Source organism: Trachypithecus francoisi, unplaced genomic scaffold (assembly GCF_009764315.1).
Source record: "Trachypithecus francoisi isolate TF-2019V2 unplaced genomic scaffold, Tfra_2.0 Lachesis_group0, whole genome shotgun sequence".
NCBI classification, from domain to species: Eukaryota; Metazoa; Chordata; class Mammalia; order Primates; family Cercopithecidae; genus Trachypithecus; species Trachypithecus francoisi.
Genome location: NW_022681453.1, coordinates 169,145,830 through 169,154,419, shown reverse-complemented (window position 1 = coordinate 169,154,419; position 8,590 = coordinate 169,145,830). Strand labels below are relative to the sequence as shown.

The 8,590-nt window shown below is 36.5% G+C and overlaps 1 non-coding gene across 1 annotated transcript; it reads left to right on the top strand.

Annotated features, from left to right (window-relative positions):
• Positions 1-7,904: 7,904 nt before the first annotated feature.
• LOC117084565 lies at positions 7,905-8,011 on the top strand. The gene has a single exon (XR_004437498.1). It is a non-coding gene; the product is annotated as a U6 spliceosomal RNA (small nuclear RNA).
• Positions 8,012-8,590: the final 579 nt, after the last annotated feature.

The window sequence follows — 8,590 nt, the reverse complement described above, 5'->3', positions numbered from 1 at the left end:
AATTCCCACATCCTAGGAAGCCTCTTCAATTCTGGGCATACCTGAAAGGAAGCAAACCTCCTCCTTCTTTTAGTGGGACAGGAGAGGTAAGGTGATAAAAGCCCTGAACATCCTCCTTCAAGTACAACAACGACCATCTGTTCTCCAATGATAGCAGAAGCTCAGAGAAACAAGGATTTATTTCCACCTGAGCTGAAGTTCAAAGACCGTTTCCCTCCCAGGAACAAATCTGAATCCGAAAGCATCACACTTTCAGGAAAGGCCAATTTCAGAGAAAACAGAGGATGGCAGCATTTTTGCATCTCAGAAAAGCTAGACTGATAAAGAGGATGAGAAAGAGGGTGGGGTGCTCCCAAATGGAAACCACTGGTTGCATCTCACCTCCAAAAACGGTCTCTCTCATGTGCACTAGAGCAAGTGTTCCTAAGTGCCTGTCCTGAAAACAGAGTAAGTAGAGAAAACAGGTAGAACTTTAGAATCAATACAATTCATATTTTCAGAAATATTCTAAAAGAAATTGCCTCCATCACAATCATCAACTGAAAAGCATGTGCCTTAAACATCTTGAAAACAAGGACAAATTTGGAGGACCTACATTACCTAATTGCGAGGCTTACTATAAAACTACAGTAATTAAGAGCACAGGATTGGTGTAAGAATAAACAAACAGATAAATGGAACAGAATAAAACAGATATACACCTGCATATGCACCATTATAATGTAGTGGGAAAAGAAACGTCTTTTCAACGATGGCTCTGAAACAACTGAATATCTATGGAGGAAAAAAAAATCACCTCAACTGCCATCTCACACTATATGCAAAAAATAACGTCTGGATTATAAGCCCTAATATCAAGACTAATCAGTTTCTTTGAAGTTAATACAGAAAGTTTTACAACTTTGTAGTAGGAAAGACTTCTTAGAACACAAAAAGTGGCAACTATAAAGAAAAAAATTCATGATCTCATAAAAACAAAAAAATTCTCATTAACCATAACATGAAGAAAATGAAAAAGTATTATAAGTCATCGATCAGGAGAAAATATTGGTAAAATAATTTGTAAAAGGATCTATATGGAGGATATATAAAGGATGTCTATAAATCAATAATTAAAAGATAACTGTGCCAATAAAAATGGGCAAAATATTTGAGAAACATTAAAAATACATATATGTATAAAAATAACCAATAAGCCATCAAATGATGTTCAACATTAATCATCAAGGGAAGGTAAATCAAAATCACAATGAGATACCACTATGTTATGGTTATACATAACCATGTTATGGTTATATATAAATTTAAAAGATTATAAATTCAAATGTTGGCGAACATGTGAGTAAGTAGAATTCTTATTGCGGATGGATGTTTAAAATGGTACAACTGCTTTAGAAAAGTTTTGTAGTTTTTTACACATTTGATATACCTAATTTATGACCCTGAAACTTTATTCTGAACTGCCTACCTAAGAAAACTGAACTGTATGTCCTCAAAAGGATTTGTACAAAACAAACTTTTTGCAATTTTCATAATAAACATATTGCAGCAATCATCATAATAGCAAAAACTGGAAATAATCTAAATGTTCACCAGGAGAAAATGGGTAAGTACATTGTATTATATTCATACAGTACGAATTTCTGATCACCAATCAGTAATAAAAGGGAGCAAACTATTGGTACACAGCACAAAACAGATGAAACTGAAAAATATGTTGAGAGAAAGAAAACATACACAAATGAGGATACACTTTATGATTTTATTCATATGAAACTCAGAAGCAGGCAAAACTAACTATGGATCAAAACAGTGGCTACCTCTGGGCAAAAGGGAGATCACCTGGAAAGGGACACAGGGGACTTTTGGGAATGTTAAATATCTCTGATGTTTTGACTAGAATGTTAGTTATGCAGGTGTTAAATATTTGTCACATTCATCAAATTGCACAATTATGCCCTATCCATTTTATTGTATGTTATTAATCTAAAAAGTTTTGTATTTTTATGTCAATAGTTTTTGGTGTACAGGTTACCCCAAAACCTATTTTGATGAGTTCTTTTGAGATGAATTCAGATAATTTAACGCACCCCACCCAAGCAGTGTACACTGTACCTGTAGATTTTTATCACTCACCCCTAAAAACTGCCCCCTCAACCAGTCCCCAGCTTCGTTATATCATTCTGTATGTCTTTGTGTCCTCACAGCTTAGCTCCCACGAATTAGTGAGAACACATGAGATTTGGTTTTTCACTCTTGAGTTACTTCATTTAGAATAACGGCCTCCAGATCCATCCAAGTTGCTGAAAAAGACATTATTTCATTCCTTCTTATGGCTCAGTAGTATTCCATAGTGTATCTATACCACATTTTCTTTATCCACTCATTGATTGATGGGCACTTAGGTTGGTTCCATATCTTTCTAGAATTTTTTTAAAGTTTCTCTTTAATAGAGGGTTTTTTTTTTTTTTTCTTTGAGATGGAGTCTCGCTCTGTCGCCCAGGCTGGAGTGCAGTGGCCGGATCTCAGCTCACTACAAGCTCCGCCTCCCGGGTTCACGCCATTCTCCTGCCTCAGCCTCCCGAGTAGCTGGGACTACAGGTGCCCGCCACCTCGCCCGGCTAGTTTTTTTGTATTTTTTAGTAGAGACGGGGTTTCATCGTGTTAGCCAGGATGGTCTCGATCTCCTGACCTCGTGATCCGCCCGTCTCGGCCTCCCAAAGTGCTGGGATTACAGGCTTGAGCCACCGCGCCCGGCCTAATAGAGGGTTGTTAACAGAAGATTCAAAAGAACAAAATGGAGAAAGAAGAGACAACTCTACTACATAAATGTATCTAAATAAATGAATATATAAATAGTCATAAACAGTAAAAAGGTAGAAGTCTGTAAATTACCAAGTCATATTTAATGTAAAGTTATATAATGTATTTTCCAAATCCACACCTACATATATCTCAGTAAAAAGGTAAAACATCAAAGAAAAAGAATTAACCCTAAAAGAGCCATGAATAATATGTGTGGCAGATGATGTAGATTAACTACAAAGGAATAAGAAACTGACTGAGGCCTAAATTGTTTCTCGCAACTCTGAATGCATAAAGGAATGCATTAAAATGAGTGTATCCACGATGTAAGTGACATTAAAATGAAACTCTATGTACAGATAATATAATTTGTAAGAGTCAAAGCAAGGTACCAGAGGAACCCCAGCAAGAATTAATCCAAAAGGAAAAAAAGAGAGGCAAGGTAAACAAAGAAGTTAAATGTTTATTATAAAGCCATTAAATATGTGTAAATAACTCTCTCAAATTAACTTCATGTAAGCCCATTTTTATAATTGTGATGGGTGAAGAAAAGAAGAGAAAACTAAAAGCTCATTAAAATTTGCATTTGGGCTATGATATAGATAATGAAAAATTCTAGATGTTGACAGAAAAGTAAATGTTTAATTATGTGTTCAGAAGTATTAGAATTAGAACCGGAATAACAATGGAAGAAATTCTGCAAACAATTTACAAAAAAAGGGAAAATACATATTTTTCCTTGCTATATGAATATATGTACGTGTGTGTGTGTGTATATATATTCTTCCCTACCACATTTGTATTTTTTCCCTGTCATATGTAGGGAGGGAGGGAGGGAGGGAGGAGGAAGGAAGGAAGGAAGGAAGGAAGGAAGGAAGGAAGGAAGGAAGGAAAACAGAAAAGAAAAGAGGTAGAGAAAGAGGGAATGGGGGAGGGAGGGAAAGAGGGAAGGGGGGAGGGAGGGAAGGAAGGAGGGAGGGAGGAAAGGAAGGGGAAGGAAGGACAGAGAGAGGGAGGGAGGAAGGGGGAGAGATAGAAGAAAGAAAGAGGAGAGAGAGAAAGAAAGAAAAGAAGGAAAGAAAAAAAAAAGAAAAAGGGAAAAAGCCCTACAGCTCCTTGAAGAAAAGACTGATTCTAAGTCAGGGAATGAAAATATAAAAGATGAGCCTAGACCATCTTGTAGTGCCAGTGTTCAAAGTTAGGACATGCTTAAAACACATAGAAAAAAGACATAGGAACTAAATGAAACAACGTCCGATTGCCAAACTTGAAACAATTTGAGCAACACAATAAATAAAACAGTACTGGAATATACCCAAGAATATGGACTCATTAAATTTTATTTTATACACCGGTGACTACAGATCAAAAGAGGAAAGAAGGGAGACTAACTTTATAGTGAAACCAATCTGACAAACACTATCTACACTATGATCAAGTTTAACATTGTCAATACACGCCAATGCATGTACTCTTGCATTTAATCAGACATGCAAAAATAGCACTTTATCTCCATGGTCTTCCTTACCAACAACTTATATGCACAATCTAGTCATAGGAAAAATGTTAGGCAAATCTAAAGTCAGGGAAATCTCCAAATGTGTCAAGGTCATTAAAATTAAAAAAGGTCAGCTGGGCGCGGTGGCTCATGCCTGTAATTCCAACACTTCGGGAGGCCAAGAAGGGCAGATCACAAGGTCAGGTGTTCGAGACCAGCCTGACCAACACAGTGAAACCCAGTCTCTACTGAAAAAACAAATTAGTCAGGCGTGGTGGAGCACGCCTGCAATCCCAGCTACTCAGTAGGCTGAGGCAGGAGAATCGTTTGAAGCTGGGATGCGGAGATTGCAGTGAGACGAGATCGCACCCTTGCACTCCAGCCCAGGTGACAAAGCAAGACTTCATCTCAAAAATAAATAAATAAATAAAAATGTCTGAGCAGCTGTCAGAATCTGGAGGATCTGAAGGATACATGATCAATAAATGTAATGTGACATTTATAATAAGATCATAAAACAGAAAAAGAACAGTTGGTAAAACTAAAGAAACCTGAATAAAGTATGGACTCCAGTTAATAATAATTATTTTTTCACCACTTGTCACAAATGTATCATGCTAATGAAAGGTTTTCACAACATGGAAAGCTGGATATTCTGTATACTGGTACTCCATGTTCTGTCTTTGCAACTATTCTACTAATCTGAACTATTCTAAAATATTAAAAAGCTTAAATTTTAAATTTTTAAATTAAATTTTAAATATTTTAAATATGCCCTTCACCTGCCCCCAACAAAATCTTTAAATTAAGCACTTCGTTTTCAAATAATACTTTGATCAAAGAAGAAAGCAAAACACTATCTTACACTATTTAGTAATAATGACCACTAAACGAACAAAATACAAAACACTGTGGAATTTACCCAAAACAATTCTCAGAGGAAAATGTGCAGTTATTTTGGGCGTAAATAAACTAAGCTTTTCAGTCAAGAATTTGAAAAAAGAAAAATATGAAGCATGAATTAAGAGCTTATATGGTCATTTAAATAAATAAATTTGAAAATATGGTAAATAAGTTAAAGAATAATACCAAAAGTTTGTTTTTTGAAAATATTTTTAAAATTGGGGCAGATATGATGATGAAAACATATAGATGGTATAAATAACATTAGAAAGAAAATCACAAAAATAACAGCTATTGAGATTTTTTTTACTTAAAATGAATAGATGCACAAATTTACAAAAATACTTTTGATAACCTAGACAACATAGAAATTGACTGCAATTGGCTCAAGTAGAAGTAGAAAGGTTGATTAGACAAATAGCCTAAAAATATATTTAAAAGGTACTTGAATATCCACAACCAAAAAGAAAACATACTCAAATGACTTCGTGAGTAACATATAAAAGATTTCAGTAAAAATGCTCCAAAGTACATAAACTTCTCCATAATACTGGAAAAGATGCTATTATGTTCCAGCAGGACAGAAGCAGTAACCAAACAAGAATAATTCAATAAAGGAAATGTACAATCCAGTGCCCTTTCTGAACACAGAAAAACCCAAAATAAATTATAAGCTAATTGAATTAAGCAATGATAAACATTAATAACATCATACATATGACAATATATATAATACAGTGTAATAATAATAAAAACACTGTAAGAACGTTACAATGGACTTTGGGGACTGGGAGAAAGGGTGGGAGGCGGGTGAGTGATAAAAAGCTACAAATTGGACCAGGCGCAGTGGCTCCCGCCTGTAATCACAGCACTTCGGGAGGCTGAGGCAGGCAGATTACCTGAAGTCAGGAGCTTGAGGCCAGCCTAGTCAAAATGGTGAAATCCTGTCTGCTGAAAATACAAAAATTAGCTGGGCATGGTGGTGCACACCTGTAATCCCAGCTTCTCAGGAGGTTGAAGCAGGAGAATTGCTTGAACCCAGGAGGCAGAGCTTGCAGGGAGCTGAGATCGCACCACTGCACTCCAGCCTGAGCGACAGAGCAAGACTGTCTTGCAAAGAAAAAAGAAAAAAAAAAGCTACAAATTGGGTTCAGTGTAGATTGCCTGGGTGATGGGTGCACCACAAATCACCAAAATCTCACAAATCACCACTAAAGAACTTACTCATGTATCCAAACACCACCTATTCTCCCAAAACCTATGAAAATAAAAAAATAATTTTTTAAAAAGTATAAAAACAATAAAAGTTTTAATTAGAATGTCTATTATGTAATCACATTTAACACATTAAAGTAGATAAAGTACACCATCATCCTGATCGATACTGTGAAAATTCTTAATAAAATTGAATACTAACTTGGTTTTGGTAGATGAATAACTGAACAGATCAACAGACCAGGATGAGTTTACATTTTTTAAAAGGTTGATTTAGGCAGCTGTGGTAGCTCACCCCTGTAATCCCAGCTACTCAGAAAGCTGAGGCAGGAGGATTGCTTGAGGCTAGGAGTTCAAGGCCAGCCTGGGCAACACAGCAAGATGCCATTTCTAAAATTAAAAAATAAAAATAAACTGGTTTCATTTATATGTACCTGATACATGAATAGTGATATTACAATGTTATTCAAGGGAGCAAATGAGGGCTATTTAAATATCTGCCTCATACTATACACAGAGATATATTCCAGATGGATTAGAGACCATCCAGAGATCCATTAAAAGAAATTAGAAGGAAATATATTGTTACCTTATACCTTAGTCCATTCAGGCTGCTAACAAAATGCCATACACTAGGTGGCTTATAAACGATAGAAATTATTGGGTACAGTTCTGGAGGCTGAAGTCCAAGATCAATATATAGCAAACTTCGTGTCTAGTGAGGGCCTGCTTCCTGGTTCACAGATGGTGCCTTAGGTGGTGTCCTCACATGACAGTAGAGAATAGGAAGCTTTCTTAATCCTCTTTTGTAAGGGCACTAATCACATTCATGAAAGCTCTACCCTTATGACCTAATCACCTGCCAAAGGCCTAAACTCATAATAGCATCACACTGGTGGTAAAGATTTTAATATATGAATCTTGGGAGGCACAAACATCTTTAAGCAAGTGTTTGTTTTTGTCTTTTGAGACAGAGTCTTAGTCTGTCACCCACTGGAGTGAAGTGGCCCGATCTCGGCTCACTGCACGCTCCGCCTCCCAGGTTCATGCCATTCTCCTGCCTCAGCCTCCCGAGTAGCTGGGACTACAGGTACCCACCACCAAGCCCAGCTAATCTTTTGTATTTTTAGTAGAGATGGGGTTTCACCATGTTAGCCAGGATGGTCTCGATCCGACCTCATGATCTGCCCACTTTAGCCTCCCAGAGTGCTGGGATTATAGGCGTGAGCCACTGCACCCGGCAGGTTTGTTTGTTTTTATACTAAAAAAAAAAAAAAGTAAACATAAAAAAGAGAAATTTTATTACATAAAATTTTAAATTCCTAAATGATAAAACATATGATAAAATTATAAGGCAAGATTATTTGTTTTAATATATTTGCAATCTACTGGGTAACTTGTGGTAGGTGGCCACCACGAAGCATACATGATGCATGTAGATGAACACACAGTAATATGAATCTATCTTAGAAGTACATTCCTCGTGCTCGCTTCGGCAGCACATATACTAAAATTGGAACGATACAGAGAAGATTAGCATGGCCCCTGCACAAGGATGACACGCAAATTCGTGAAGCGTTCCATATTTAAAAAAAAAAAAAAAAAAAAAAAAAAAAAAAAAAAAAAAAGAAGTACATTCCTCAGTGAAAAAACAAAAGAAATAGAATGATTTTTTGTAACCTAGCTTTTTCAGCTCAATTGTGAACACTGGAAATAGATTACTCTATACTACAGAATACACCAAATGCTCAAGAATTCATGGTAACACCTGCCAGGGGTGCAGGTGAAGGGTTGTTTGCTAATACAAAGAAGATTGCTATAAACTAACAGGCCATCTGTTTCCCACATCTCCTTCCCTGACCCACCATCCAAGCCATGGTTGGCCCTACACCCTGACAGAAAACAGGAGGTTTAGTCTCTGGGGAAGATAAAATCAGAGAGCCTGTGTACTAGGAGACGTTATGTAGAGGCAAGCTGAATGTGTCACACTGAAAACAGAGAAATTAAAATTATAATTGAAATGTAACATTTAAAGTAAATAAACATGAGGTATACTATGATTCCTAGTTTCTTCCCTCATTTTGCTCCCAGAAAGCAGGAAAGCAGGCCTTCCAATACTCGAGGCAGGAAATAGCAACGCTTTTTTCTGCAGAGTCTGAGCAGCATGAA